General features: G+C 40.3%; 1 protein-coding gene across 4 annotated transcripts in view; it reads left to right on the forward strand.

Moving 5' to 3' along the window:
- LYPD6 (LY6/PLAUR domain containing 6) overlaps positions 1 to 14,214 on the forward strand; it is a 122,836-nt gene that overhangs the window by 28,674 nt on the left and 79,948 nt on the right. The window lies entirely within an intron of this gene.

Consider the following 14,214-nt stretch of genomic DNA (forward strand, 5'->3'; position numbering starts at 1 on the left):
AAAAAAGAAAATTATAGACCAATTCCTCTGATGAACATAGATGCAAAAATCCTCAACAAAATATTAGCAAACTGAATTCAACAATGCATTAAGAAGACCACACACTCTAATCAGGTGGGATTTATTCCAGGTATGCAAGGATGGCTTGACATCCACAAATCAACCAGTGTGACACACTGCATTAACAAAATAAACAATAAAAAAATCATACAGTCATCTCAATAGATGCAGAAAAAGCTTTTGACAAAATTCAGTGTCCATTTATGGTAAAAATTCAAACAAGTGCATATAGAGAGAATGTACCTCACATAATAATGGCCATAAATGACAACCTCAAGCCCACAGCTAACATCATGCTTAGTAGTGAAAAGCTGAATGCTTTTCCTCTAAGATCAGGAACAAAACAAGGATGTGCACTCTCCCCACTTTTATTCAACATATTACTGGAAGTTCTAGCCACAGCAATTAGGGGGAAAAAAAGCAATAAAAAGCATCCAAATTGGAAAAGAAGTAAAATGGATACTCTATGCAGATGACATGATATTATATATATAGAAAACCTTAAAGATTTCATTAAAAAAAACCCTATTAGAACTAATGAAAGAATGCAGTAGAATTGCAAGATACAAAATCAATATACAAAAATTTGTGTTTCTATATGCTAATAATAAATTATGAGAAAGAGAAATTAAGAAAACAATCCCACTTACACTTGCAACAAAAAGAATAAAATACCTAGGAATAAATTTAACCAAGGAGGTGAAAGACTTTTACACAGAAAACTGTAAGACATTAATGAAAGAAATTGAAGAAGACACAAAGAAATGGAAAGATATTTTGTGCTTCTAGATTGGAAGAATTAATATTGTCCAAATGTCCATACTACCCAAAGCAATCTGGAGATTCAGTGCAATCCCTGTCAAAATTTCAATGGCATTTTTCACAGAACTAGAACAAACAATCCTAAAATTTAGGATTATGGAACCATAGAAATCTTGACTAGCAAAAGCAATCTTAAGAAAGAAGAACAAAGCTGGAGGTATCACATGCCCTGATTTCAAATTAAATTACAAAGCTATTGTATTCAAAACAATATGGTTTTAACATAAAAACAGACATGCATATCAATGGAACAGAAGGGACCACAGTAATAAACCCACACGTGTATAGTCCATTAATTTACAACAAAGGAGGCAAAAATATACAATGGGGAAAGGACAGTTTCTTCGGTAAATGATGTTGGGAAAACTGGATAGCTAAATGCAAAAGAATTACACTGGACCAGTGTCTTACACCATATACAAAAATGCAACCACTATGGAAAACAGTATGGAGGTCCCTCAAAAAATTAAAAATAGAACTAACATATTATGTAACAATCCCACTACTGGGTTTCTATCTGAAGAAAATGAAAATACTAACTTGAAAAGATATATGCACCCCTATGTTCATTGCAGCATTATTTACAATAACTGAGATATGGAAACAACCTTAGTGTGCATCAATAGATGAATGGATAAAGATGTGTTATGTATGTACACTGGAATACTTAGCCATAAAAAGAGTGAAATCTTGCCATTTAAAAAATTTTTTTTAATATTTTATTTATTTTTGAGAGAGAGAAGACAGAGTAAGAGCCAGGGAGGGGCAGAGAGAGAGGGAGACAGAATCCACGAAGCAGGCTCCAGGCTCTGAGCGCCACAAAATGCGACGCAGGGTTCGAACCCGTGAACCACAGATCATGACCTGAGCCAAAGTCGGATGCTTAACTGACTGAGCCACCCAGGCACCTCTTGCCACTTCTGACGTATGGATGCATCTTGAGAGTATTATGCTAAATGAAATAAGTAAAAGAAAGACAAATACTACATGATTTCACTTATAAGTTGAATCTAAAACACAACAACAACAACAACAACAAAGAAAACAAAATCCAGGCTCATAGATACAGAGAACAGAGTATTGGTTGCCAGAGGGAATGGAAATTGGAGGGCAAAATGACTGAAGGGGATTAAGAGTTATAAACTTCCACTTATAAAATAAATAAGTCATGGGAATATAAAGGACAGCATGGGGAATACAGCCAGTAATACTGCCTACGGTATGGTGAGAGTAGGCAATTAGACGTTGGGGTGATCAATTTGCAATATATACAAATGTCAAGTCACTATGTTGTACACATGAAGCTAATATAATATTGTATGTCAATTATTGTTCAAGAAAACATAAGTAAAAATTCACTGGGAATCTACCTGTGTTCACTGAAATAGGAGTCATTCTTTTTTTCCCACGTTAATGGTGCTAACTCACTCATGTTTTGCTCTGACAGGCATTCAGTAGTAATGCATTCCCAACGGAGTTGCAGTTGATTTTGAAATCTTGTATTTTCAGCTGCTGCCTAGTTATCCCACCCTGATTGGCATTTGACCATTGAATTAGATTTTTCTCCTGCTAAAGAGGGCTTTATGAGCTTTAACTTCAAGTGCCTGTATCACAGTCTGTTGTTTGCATTATAATTGACACTGAGTAAGCACTTTCTGCTGGAAAAGGCATTGTCTCCTAGGATTAAGGGAGGATTTGGACATGGTTACCTGACATTCTTTTTTAGGGTTCAATTTAGTGTCCTTCTGGGTGGCTGCATAGGTGAACACATTTATAAGAATCTCACCAAGCACATGTTAACATGCTTATTTTATTTCTGCCGTTAGTGGTGATTATATTCCCTGAGAGCTGTTTCTCTGGGCTTATTGACTGATATGGCCATAAATACATCCCTGAAGGGGAAACCTGTAGCTGCTTCAGCACAGATGGAACAAAAATAAATGTCCCACTGTTTTAGTATTACAAATTATAATCCCACGGCAACATGAAATTTAAGGTGGTGATAGTTCAATTTCTATTTTTTTGACATGATGGCAGAATAAGTAGAATTTAAAAAAAATAATCAAGCAATTTTTGCCACTCGTATTGTGTGCATGGTTCACTCTCCATCCCCTTGGTGTATATATTATATTTCAAAAACACCTCCAGTATTCCTTTGTTATGTTCTTGAATTATTGATTATAAAGAAATAAAAATTGTTGGTCATTTCTAGGACCCCACAGGGGTGTCTGGGCCAAGTGGGACAAGCGACTGGAGGAGAGCAGGGCAGGAATGGTGTCTGGTGCATAGTAGGCTTGCAGTGATTGTTAGTGCCTTTGTCTTTACCTTTCTAGCTCTGGCCCTTTTGTTTGAAAATTAAGACCCATCAGATTTTCTGTTAGTGGCTGGAAGAAGTGATTGAAACCGAGAAGGAAATAATGACTCAGGTATTAGACCGATGTGATGTTAGAATGAGAAGGGAATTGAATGATTATCTAACACCCCCAACTTCTTACTTCACAAATGGGGAAACCAAGGCCCTGAGGGGTTAAGCAACTTGTCCAACAGTCACAAAGCTAAATAAATGTCAGAAAAGTACCAGAGCCGGGGTCTGCTGATGCCAAATATTTGTTCTATTTAGATTCTCAGACACATAGATGTCATTTTTGTACGCTTTTCCTTTTTGCTAAACAGTCAGAGTTAGCACCTTTAAGGGTTCTAATCAGCATGTCTGAAGCTGACCCCTCTTCTCTGTTCTCTGCATCACTTAGTGACATCAGCATCCACCAGTTGCCAGAGCTAGACATTCAGCATCACTCTTGTCTCCCACTTGTATTCACTTAGTCACTTGGTCCTATTGATTTCACTTTGGGAATGTGTCTCAAATCCATCTTTGCCTTCACTTCCTGTATTTCTTAATTTAGTCCTTCCCTTTTTCTGTGCGCTATTGAAGTAGCTCTTAAATTGAGTTCTGCTTTCTGCCTCTGGAGTTTTCTTTGTAAAATATCAATCTGAATGACAGGTTCAGCAGCCTTCAATGGCTTTTCATTCTGTAAAGTCCCCCACCCTTGTGGTGGTTCTTCATGATCTAGCCTTCATGTCCCTTTTCAACATTTTCCTTCTCCCATTTGCTCCTTCCTTTGTCTCCCTGGCTGTGATAACAGTTGCTTATTCAATATTCCTGACTTTTCCATGTGTTTTCCTGGAATTACCTTCATCACAAGTTTAAACACATTCCAATGACCGGTTCTCTGCATGTATCATGTTATTCATGAGGCCTTTTTTCCTTTCTTGGTTGACATAAATGGATCTTTCCTCTGTTACCCCAGGGTACTTTGTTTATACTTCTCTAATACCGCTGAGTGATGGAGTCTGACGTACACTAGAGTTAGTTTTCTTTTTTTAAAAAAAAAATACGTATTTTATTCAATAGTCTGTGAACGTCTTGAACTCAGCAGTTATATCAAATTCATTTCTGTATCCTTGGCACCTGTGGTAGACTGAATAATGGACCCCCAAAGATGGCCACATCCTAAACTCTAGAACCTGCAAATGTTACCTTAAATGACAAAAGGGGTTTTGTAGCTGTGGTTAAGTTAGGGATCCTGAGAGGATGATTATTCAGATTATCCTCATGGGCCCAATGCAGTCACCAGGGTCCTTTAAGAGGGAGGCAGAATGGGCAGGGGCAGGGGCAGAAAACATGGTGAGGGAAGCAGGGGGCAGGAGGAGATAATCTATAGAAACGGAGATTGGAATGATATGCTTGGAGATGGAGAAAGGGGTCACCAGCTAAAGAATGCAGGTGGCCACTAGATGCTAGAAAAGAGAAGGAAATAGATTTTCTCATGGAGCATCCAATAGGCACACGGCTCTGCTGACACTTGATTTTAGCCCAGCAAGACCCATTTCAGACTTCTGACCCTCAGAACTATGAAATTAAGTAATGTTATTCTAAGTTACTGAATTTATGGTTTGTTACAGCAGCGACAGGAAACTAATACAGCACCTAACTCACACCTGATACGAAGAAAGATTCGGGATCTTTGCGTCGCATCTGGGTTAAGCAGAGAATCTTTCTTGGTCCTCAGTCAGTGCTGCTCATTACTATGGTAGCTAACATTTATTGAGCCTTTTGCTATGTGTCGGTCACTACAGCACTTTATACATGATCCTTCTAATCGCCCAAATGGCTGAGTGCTATTATTATTCCTGCCTCACAGGTAAGCAAATTGATGCACAGAGTGTTTTAAATAAATGACCTCAAATCATACTCTCACGGTTGACAGCACTGGGACTTGAAGTGAGCAGCCTGGCTCCTGGGTCTTGGTTATGCCTGTCTTGTGTGATCATTTAGTTATTTCACATGTATAGCATTTGTGTGTGCTGCCCAATGTGCTACGGCATGAAGAACACAGAAAGAGCTAGATAAGAGTATCGATGCCTCCAGTAATCAGTTGGTTCTGCAAATGTGGGCAAGTTAGCTAACTTAGATCTGTGTGCCTATCTTCGTCAAATCTTTCTTTTTCTGCTTACCTCCCAGGGTTAATGCAAGGATCAAATGATAAATCATGAGTGAAAGTGCCTTGAGAAGTATCAGACATTGCACATATGCTTTTTTTTTTTCAGTATACATTTGGTTGCTTGCATATCATCCACAGATTCCTGTCTATCAGGGGCACCTGATAGCTAGGATGTCTGACTCATTTGAGAAGTAGGCGCTCCGCAATCCTTGATACATGCATTTGATAAAAATGCTCTTTTGCCCTCTTGGTTATCAATCTTATATTTTAGATCATTGACACTAAAAATCAGAGCTACAATTTAGTCTTCTGCACAGAACTTAATTTTTTGCCCTTTTTAAATGAATCTTTCTCATTGCACTCTTGAGAGAATATTTGTATCTCATAGCCCCCAAGAAGGTAGGGCTTATAGAAGACTTGCAGTGAGTTCAGCACCTTTTCAGTAGGGTTTTTGGAGATAAGGGAACAATTAGTCCCTTGAGAATGCTTGTTGTTTGTCGTGGAGAAACTTAGTCTGGTGATGAGTTGCAAATCCTGGGGAGTCCTGACTCAGGAAGATTGGGAGTTTGAAAAGAAAGCCAGTGAGGTGAATTTTATTCTCTTTCTCCCTGTTCTGCCTTAGCCTGCAACATTACTTGTTCGTTTAAGATGCTTTAATTGCTAATTGTCTGCCGTTTTGATTTTGAGATTAGTTGAGATCACCGGGATGATGGGAGGCTAAGATCTGACATGACCAGACCTGGACTGATTGGCAGGTTCTCAACTTTTTGAAATATTAATAAGCTTCAGGGCTGCTGGCTTTGGTTAAGATGATACCTGACTTTTTGTAGGACCTTGTTTTGATTTACTGTTTCTTTTGTTTACCTGTCAGATATCCGCACCCATAACATGGAGTCCATACAGCATAAGTGTTTTATGCATGTTCCATGCAAGTCAAGCTACATCCAAACATAAAATGATACTGTGATAGGAATCTTTATGGATACATTATTGTTTCTCTTTTTGATCATTTCCTTGGGATGGGTTCTTAGGCATAGAATTAGCTGGCCAAGGGTATGAACTTAAAACAAAAACAAAATTAAAAACCAAGCCAAACAAAAAATGTTGATGCATATTAGCAGACTGCTTTCTCTAAAGACTGTGTTAATTTCTACTCCCACAACCATGTATGAGAATACTTACTGCCTTGCAACCTTGTCTGTGCTCACTTATTCCATAAATATTTATGGAGTTCTCATAATCTTCCAGGTTCAGGTATTTTTCAAAAGTTTATAAAAACAACCAGGTGATTAGAAAGGTAGCCCAAGTTGATGGGAGAAAGATAAGAAAGGAAGTTTTCTCTCACACCACTTCTCTGTGGTCTGAGTATCTCTTACTGTTCCCTTGGAATAGAGTAGATCAATTGCATTAGGTCATTCCTGTTTTTTGTTTTTTTTGTTTTTTAACATAGGATGTGGTATTCTTTTTTTTTTTTAATGTTTCTTTATTTTGAGAGATAGAGAGCAAGTGGGGGAGGGGCAGAGAGAGAGAGAGACAGATTCCCAAGCAGGCTCTGCGCTGTCAGCACAGAGCCTGATGCAGGGATTGAACCCACAGACTGTGAGATCATGACCTGAGCTGAAATCAAGAGGGAGACGCTTATGCAACTGAGCCACACCGGTGCCCCAGGATGTGGTATTCCTAATGAGAAGACCCTTCCTGTCGGTGTAACACCACCTTGAAGCAGCAGTTCACGGTAGTGCCAACTAGAGGCTTATTGAAGTGCTCCTGTGCCCATGCAGTGGTTTCCAAGGTTCAAGTAATTGTGCTCATGGTGCTACCTTTTAACTGACCCACATGCTCTTGTTGGCAAAATTCTTCACTAATGTTATCTCATTTAACTATTGCAATAACGTTGTAAAAATGACATTTTCATTCTTTTTACAGAAAAGGAAAAAGAAAATAATAAATAACTTTTCTCTAAGGTTGCACAACTAGTAATCATGTATTAGGAACTGACTCAGATCAGCTCTTCTGACTTCAAGGTCAGAGTTTCTAATTCTGTGTCATAACTTGTCTTTGGGATTTCTCTAATTCTGCTCCTGTTATAATATACAAATGCATCTGGTTCTTAGATTGCTATTAGGCTATTTCATTTAGCGTCTGCAGGTTTTACTGTGCCTTTCTTATCTTCATTTTCTTCCCTATAGGCTCATCTAGAATTCTAAGCACCTAGAATAGTGTTTCTCAACTTCTTTTTTCATTATCTCTTCCTCCCCGAGGAAAAAAAATAATTTAATTTAAATTCTTCCTAATGAGAGAAATTAAATACTGAGGAATAAGATATTGTCAAGTACAATGAGCTTTGGAGAGTCACAAACTGGTGGTCTGTATAAGATTTTTTTGTGTGTGTCCTAAAAACCAATTTTCATCTTGGGGCTCTGAAACGCTGTTAATGGGCAAACTAACTGAGATGACCTTACCCCTGGCTGTTGGGGCAGGGAGGTGGGTTGTAGAACTTACAGATGAAACCGGCATATACATGTAGCTAGTGGTACACACACGAAACTGACATTACTCTTCAGCTGAAGGCTGTTTAGAAAGCCATACAACAATAGCTACTCACAAAGAATCAGTACTTTAATGTGAATTGCTAATAATTTAAATATGCATTCCGTGTAATTGAATCGCTGGGAATTTCCAACTTTCTTTCGTTTTCCATATACTGTATAGGTCGTATACATTATGTCTTTCTCCTACACCCACTGCCTGCTTTATTTTAATGAGCTTTGTATGGGCTCCTGTCTGTTACAACTCTGGACTGAACTTTTAGATTTACTAGTATCAGACATGTGGCAGTTACATGTTTCCGTTTATAATTGTAGAGAAATGAATGCTGGCTTGTTGAGAGATAGAGAAACACTGCATTGGTAGATAAGTGCTGTCCCATGCTGGGCTTGACTGGCTGCCACCAACTCCGACATCCTCTGACCCTTGGCACAGAAAGAATGTAAATGAGCAGGAATCAGGGGCCCCAGGTAGCTTCTGTTTGTTTTTGCAGGAGAGCCTGATCGAAGCAATTTGAGAGGATGCCAGATTTTATGCATGTAGAGCCAAAGAAAAGAACAAGGATGGCAGGGAGGAGCCCAGGAATTAGGGAGGTGTACTTGCAGGGAGTAAACGAAGGTGGAAAAGGAGGCTTTCCTTCATTTCTATGGGTAGAATTTTTAAGATTAACATGCTAATTTCTTTATTGAAGTCAAACAAGATTTTAAGTCATTTATCAGGGCTCATAGAGTACCTATTTATAGAAGTCAGAATAAAAGTAAATGAACCATGAATGCTAACATGCATCTAGCAAATTTAATAAGATTTAAAAGTTAAATAATCCAATGGAGCCTGCAGTTTTCTCCAGAGCCCCTGTACAAGTTTTAACCTTGGTTCCTCCCCCACTCCTTCATTTTGTATGGATTCTTGTAGCCTCAACTTGTAGAATGCTGATGTTTGTTTTTAGAGGGGATTTCAATTTTAGTGAAACGTTTATTTGCTGACAGTTTTCTATTCAACCTGCTGAAAAATGGAAAACATTTTTTCCAGGTAGCTAGACTTCAATAGGGGTAAAGAAGATTATAATAGTTACCCTTCATCATGTAACCAATTGCCACAAGTGTGTGGCTTAAAACATTTTTTGTGGGATATGGCTTGGATAGGTTTCAGGGTCTCTTACAAGGCTGTAATCAATTGTTCACCAGGGCTGGCATCTTATCGGAAGGCTCAACTGGGGAGAGATTCACTTCTAAGCTCACATGGTTGTGGCATAATTCAGTTTTTTGAAGACATTTCGACTGAGAACCTCAGTTCCTACCTGCTTTGGAGGCCACCTTCAGTTCCTTATTACATGGGCCTCGCCAACTCTGCAACTTGCTTCATCAAAGCCAGCAAAGGATACAGTTTGCTAAGCAGACATCCCAACACCTTGTCATATTTTGTTGGTTAGACACATACCACCAGGTCTTCCCACACTAATGGGAAAGAGGTTACACAGGGCATTAATACCAGATGTGACCGCCTTAGGATTCTATGCCAAAGAGATACCTGGCTCCATTCTAACAAGCCTTTAAGACCTGGGGTTCCCTTTCTTGAGGGAAGGGACCTTGTACATTCTGAGTGAAAATATTTACAGAGTCTTTGCTAAGTGGTGGTCAGCACTTTCTGCAGCCCTGGGCCAGCACTGTGCATGTATGACAAGACCACTCTTTAAATACATGTATGTAGAAAACCACCCCCTTGAGATATCCCAAGGAAGAGAAAGAAAAAGCCCCATAGCTCTATCAAAAACAATGGCAGAAAACACACCCTCATCTTTTCCTTCTTGTCTTCAAAGCTGTAACAGAAAGAGGACAATGTATTCTAGTTCTAGAGATTCTCAGTTTTTATCTCTCATTAATTCCCAGCTGGATGCTCTAGGACAAGATATCCAGGAAGCGTGTCAGGCACTGTGAATACAGATATGTGAAAGACATTGTCTCTTCCCTTAAGGAACTTCCAGTGTTGTGGATAAGTCACAGATGGCTTATAAGTCACTATGACTCGATGGCATCAAAGGCCTATGGAAAAGTTATGCAGCAGGGACACCATTACGCAGTGGGAGCACAGAGGCTGTAAACCTAATCCCAAGGTGCAGGTGGGTGGGTATTAAGCAACGTTCAAGGAAGGCTTCCTGAAAGAGGTGATGCTGAACTGAATTAGTTGAGTTAGGCTTTGAAGAAACGTGGACAGGCTTTGCAGGGCAGGGGGCATTGGGTGTGAAGGCTCAGTTGTGTGTCCTAAAGTTGTGTGTTTTCATCTTGGGGCTCTGAAATGCTGTTAATGGGCAAACTAACTGAGATGACCTTACCTCTGGCTGTTGGGGCAGGGAGGTGGGTTGTAGAACTTACAGATGAACCTGGCATATACGTGTAACTAGTGGTACACACACGAAACTGACATTACTCTTTAGCGGAAGGCTGTTTAGAAAGCCATACACCAACAGAGTGGGAAGTTTGGCACTTCATGAAACTGCAAGTTCTTCAGTGTAGACCGAGTGTAGGGGTCCACTGGAAAGTGATAAAAGGTGTGGCTGTCAAGGGAGGCAGGAGTCAGATAATCATGAGGATTCTTAGATGTTAGTCTAGGGAGTTTGGCCCTTACCTCGAAGGAATCAGGGGATAAACCAAACAGGTTTGTGTTTTAGAAATAGAGAAGGATAAGGGGGTATGAGGAGATAAGAAGGCCAAATAGAATGAAGTGATGGGGCTCTAAAATACAGTGAAGTCAGAATAGAGACAGAGGATATATATATTGGAGAAATACTAAGGATGCAGAATTATTAAGATACAGGGATTAAATCAATTACAGAGGGTGAAGCAGAGGGAGAAGAGAAGCTTGCCTCCCCTTGCTGACTGAGGTGACTGGGTGGATGGTAGAGGTGATTCATCAGTCTAGAAAAATTGAGAAAAGCAATAAATTTGTGCTCAGTTTTGTAATTATTCATTGTAAGGGGCTTGTGGGACATTCCCCAGAAATGAGTATGTTCCAGGGTCTGTAGGTCAGGAGTTCAGAAAAAGAGGTCTGGCTGGGTGACAGATTTCATTCAGAGTTATATGCCTAGAGGTGGCAGTTCAAGCTGAGTGTGTGGAGATGATCATCAGGAGAGAGTGTACAGACTCAGAAGAGAGCTAAGAGATGGATAGTGTGACACCTACCATTAAAGGGGAGGCAAAATTGTAAGAGAGGAGGAGCACTAAGTTGTGTGGTAATGAAAGTTCTTAAGGTTGCCAGCCACAGAAACCAACACAACCTAGCTCAGGCAAAAGAAAAAAAAAAAAAATATATATATATATATATATATATATATATATATATATATATATATATATAGAATTTATTAGAAGGCTGAATGAATTATCTGAGGCACTCAGGGATGTGAAACTAGGGACCATAGAGTCATAAGGAGCCCAGTGAGACTCTATCACTCTTAGTTTCTGATATTTCAGCAATGGTGTTTCTTTTTTCTATTTAATACCATCTTCCTCTGCTGCTCTGTGCACATGACAAACCCATAGCTCCCAAGGTTAAACCTCCCCTGATGAGATGGCCAATCTGACAGGCTGCCCCTCCTCTCAGTGCCATTTTTGTGGGAAGGTTAACCTAGTTTCTCCTCCTGTCTGGGGAAGGTACCTGTGGTGCCATAGTAAAAATATTGCTAACAAAGGCCCACTCCTGCTGGGGTCAGCCTCTAGAGAAGCAGCAGTGTGGTAAGAAGGGTATGCACGGTAAACTGCCCCAAAGAAACTAGGAGAGTGTGGGTGCAGGAGGGCCAGACAAGGAGAGGGCTTCAAGGAGAAGTGGTCCACAGTGTTTGATGTCATTGACCCCACAGAGAGGTGGAACTGAGGAAGAGTGAAGACGGTGACTTAATGACACTGAGAAGCTAAATTTGTGAAAATAAGAGGGAAATTTTCTGTTGGTCGGTTGGTTTTTATTTAGATGGCACAGGTATAAATATACTTACCCGTGGTGGAAGAGGTAAAAGTCATCAAATCGGGATGGAGGAGATACAGCTGAAAGAGAGCATTATTGAGGAATGGAGTTCCTGCGGAAGTGAGAGGGGATGTAGATGGAGTGTTGAACCTGGACAAGGAGGGGGCCACACCTCTTGCCAAAGCAGGAGGACAGGAGGGGTATAATGTAGGTAATTTGGACTGTGGAGGGAAGAGGATGAGCTGCCCAGAATAAGTCCAGGTCCTTATACCCGGAATCATTCACACTCTACAAAACACCAGTTTCTTCTCTCACTCCTTGAATATACTGAATGTCTTTGTTAACAAAAACTTTGTTATTCCATGCACCAGGGGACTGACACAGAGTTGCAGCCAGGACTGGGGGGTTTCCTTATAGGAGTCTCCAGTTGGGTCCAGTGTCCCTGTCCAATGCAAATACTTCTACATCCCTATGTAAACCCAAGAACATCCTGTGAGGAGCAAACATCAAAATGTGAGCCAACAAATGAAACTACGAGTCAAGGGCTTGATTGTAACCATGCAAGTTAAAACACTTAAAGTTTGTCTTTCTCCTATCTCCACATCATGGATTTCATCCTCACTGGGATGATTTTGGTTGTGTGAGGACAATTCAGGGTTGGGATACTATCTTAGGTGGCCTTGCTCCCAAGTTCCACAGCAGTCACTGCTGAAGAACATAGCTGAAGATGTCTGGCCCTGCCTGGGACTCACCCTCCCAATCATCACTTTATTTACCAAAGGACCTGGGAGGTTTTTTCCATGAACCTTAATGAGGCTAAATGAAATTTACTAGGATAGGGTTCAAGGAAAATTTAAGGAGATAAAGGAAGAGGAAGTAGGCTTATGTTATATGTCATTATATATATATTTTTTAAAAAATATGTTTTTCATCTTCTGGGAAATCTTCTGGGTTTAGTTTATTAAAAAAAAAAAAAGGAGGGGACGATGGTGATTTTACCCAAATTGTTTCCTTATCTTCTGCTTCACTCCACCCTCCCAACACTTCACCTGAAGAGTGAGCAATTCTTTTTCTCTTTTATGTCTAGGAAGCAGAACTATAGTTTGTGGGAATCCCTTCATGGTAATAGTCCCCGACATTTTTTTGAGTGCCTTGCATGTGACAGGAACTGTACCATCAAAACCCACCCCTGCCACTTGGCTGGCCGGCATGGGCAAGGGTCACCAGTTGGTACACTGGTCCATGCAGGGGCATGAACTTTCTGGAGTACTGGAGATGTTCTATGTCTTGCTCAGGGTGGGAGTTATGCAGGGGCATACATATGTCAATAGCAGATGTCTAACTGTTGTCAATGGGTGCAGAGAGCAAGACTCTCTGCAAACAGGGATGCTTGGTGAGACCTGTTTTGTCATTTCTTCCAGACTTTGGTAAAATCTCCCCACATCTCCCAGTTGATTCTAATTTTAGGTTTAGGATTTCTCTTCTTGATGCTAGGGAGGGGCATTGGACCATCAAGAGAGCAAAAACAAGTCCCTGGGACTCTGCAACTGCCCGCCTGCTCCCCCTTTCGTCACCTCCTGCCCAACATAAACTTCAGAAGTTCCAAACCCTGGGGAGAGGTCTGTCTGAATTTCAGGCAGCAGAATAAATTCTCAGGAGGGGCTGATGCATCCCAGGGGCTGGGCTTCCCCGGGCCTTGTATTGGAATTGGCTCTTATTCTGGACAGAGGGACAAAATCAGGGACTGTACTTTGAAAATAGAGACTTGATGGCCTTCCTCCAGGGTGAAGTTATAATGGTGAATGGGTACAGATGCGGCTTTATCCAGCTTTAAGCTGCCCCTCCCCCCCCCCCCCCCCAGCCCATTACTAATTCCTAATACTTGCAACACAACTCTCCTGGTAAGACCAATAGCCTCCTAAAGTCTCATTCCTCTATTAACTGTATACTTTGCTCATGCTGTCACATTTCTTTTTCACTTTGAAGTCTTTGTTTGAATCAAAAAAGTACTTTCTTTGAATTTGCCTGGCCGACAGTTATCTAGATTGGCTCAAAGTCCATGAGTAGAAGTAGTAGTTCCTGTGTCATCTTAAATACTTGGGGACAATTCATGGGAACAACTTAATCTGTAGTGTTATGGGGATTTTGTTCTCACTTGTTAATTAACAAACTCTTTTGGGGAGCTGAGACTCTAGAGCTGAACACCTGACTTCAGGTGACTCTAGAATGTTATTTTCTTAAAGCTGGTTTAATCATTAATTTGCAGGAACACTTGAAGAGTTTGGTTTAGTTTAAAAAGTATTCATTTCTATAAGTCAATTTATATGGT

The sequence above is a fragment of the Acinonyx jubatus genome, chromosome C1 (assembly GCF_027475565.1).
Source record: "Acinonyx jubatus isolate Ajub_Pintada_27869175 chromosome C1, VMU_Ajub_asm_v1.0, whole genome shotgun sequence".
Lineage (NCBI taxonomy): Eukaryota > Metazoa > Chordata > Mammalia > Carnivora > Felidae > Acinonyx > Acinonyx jubatus.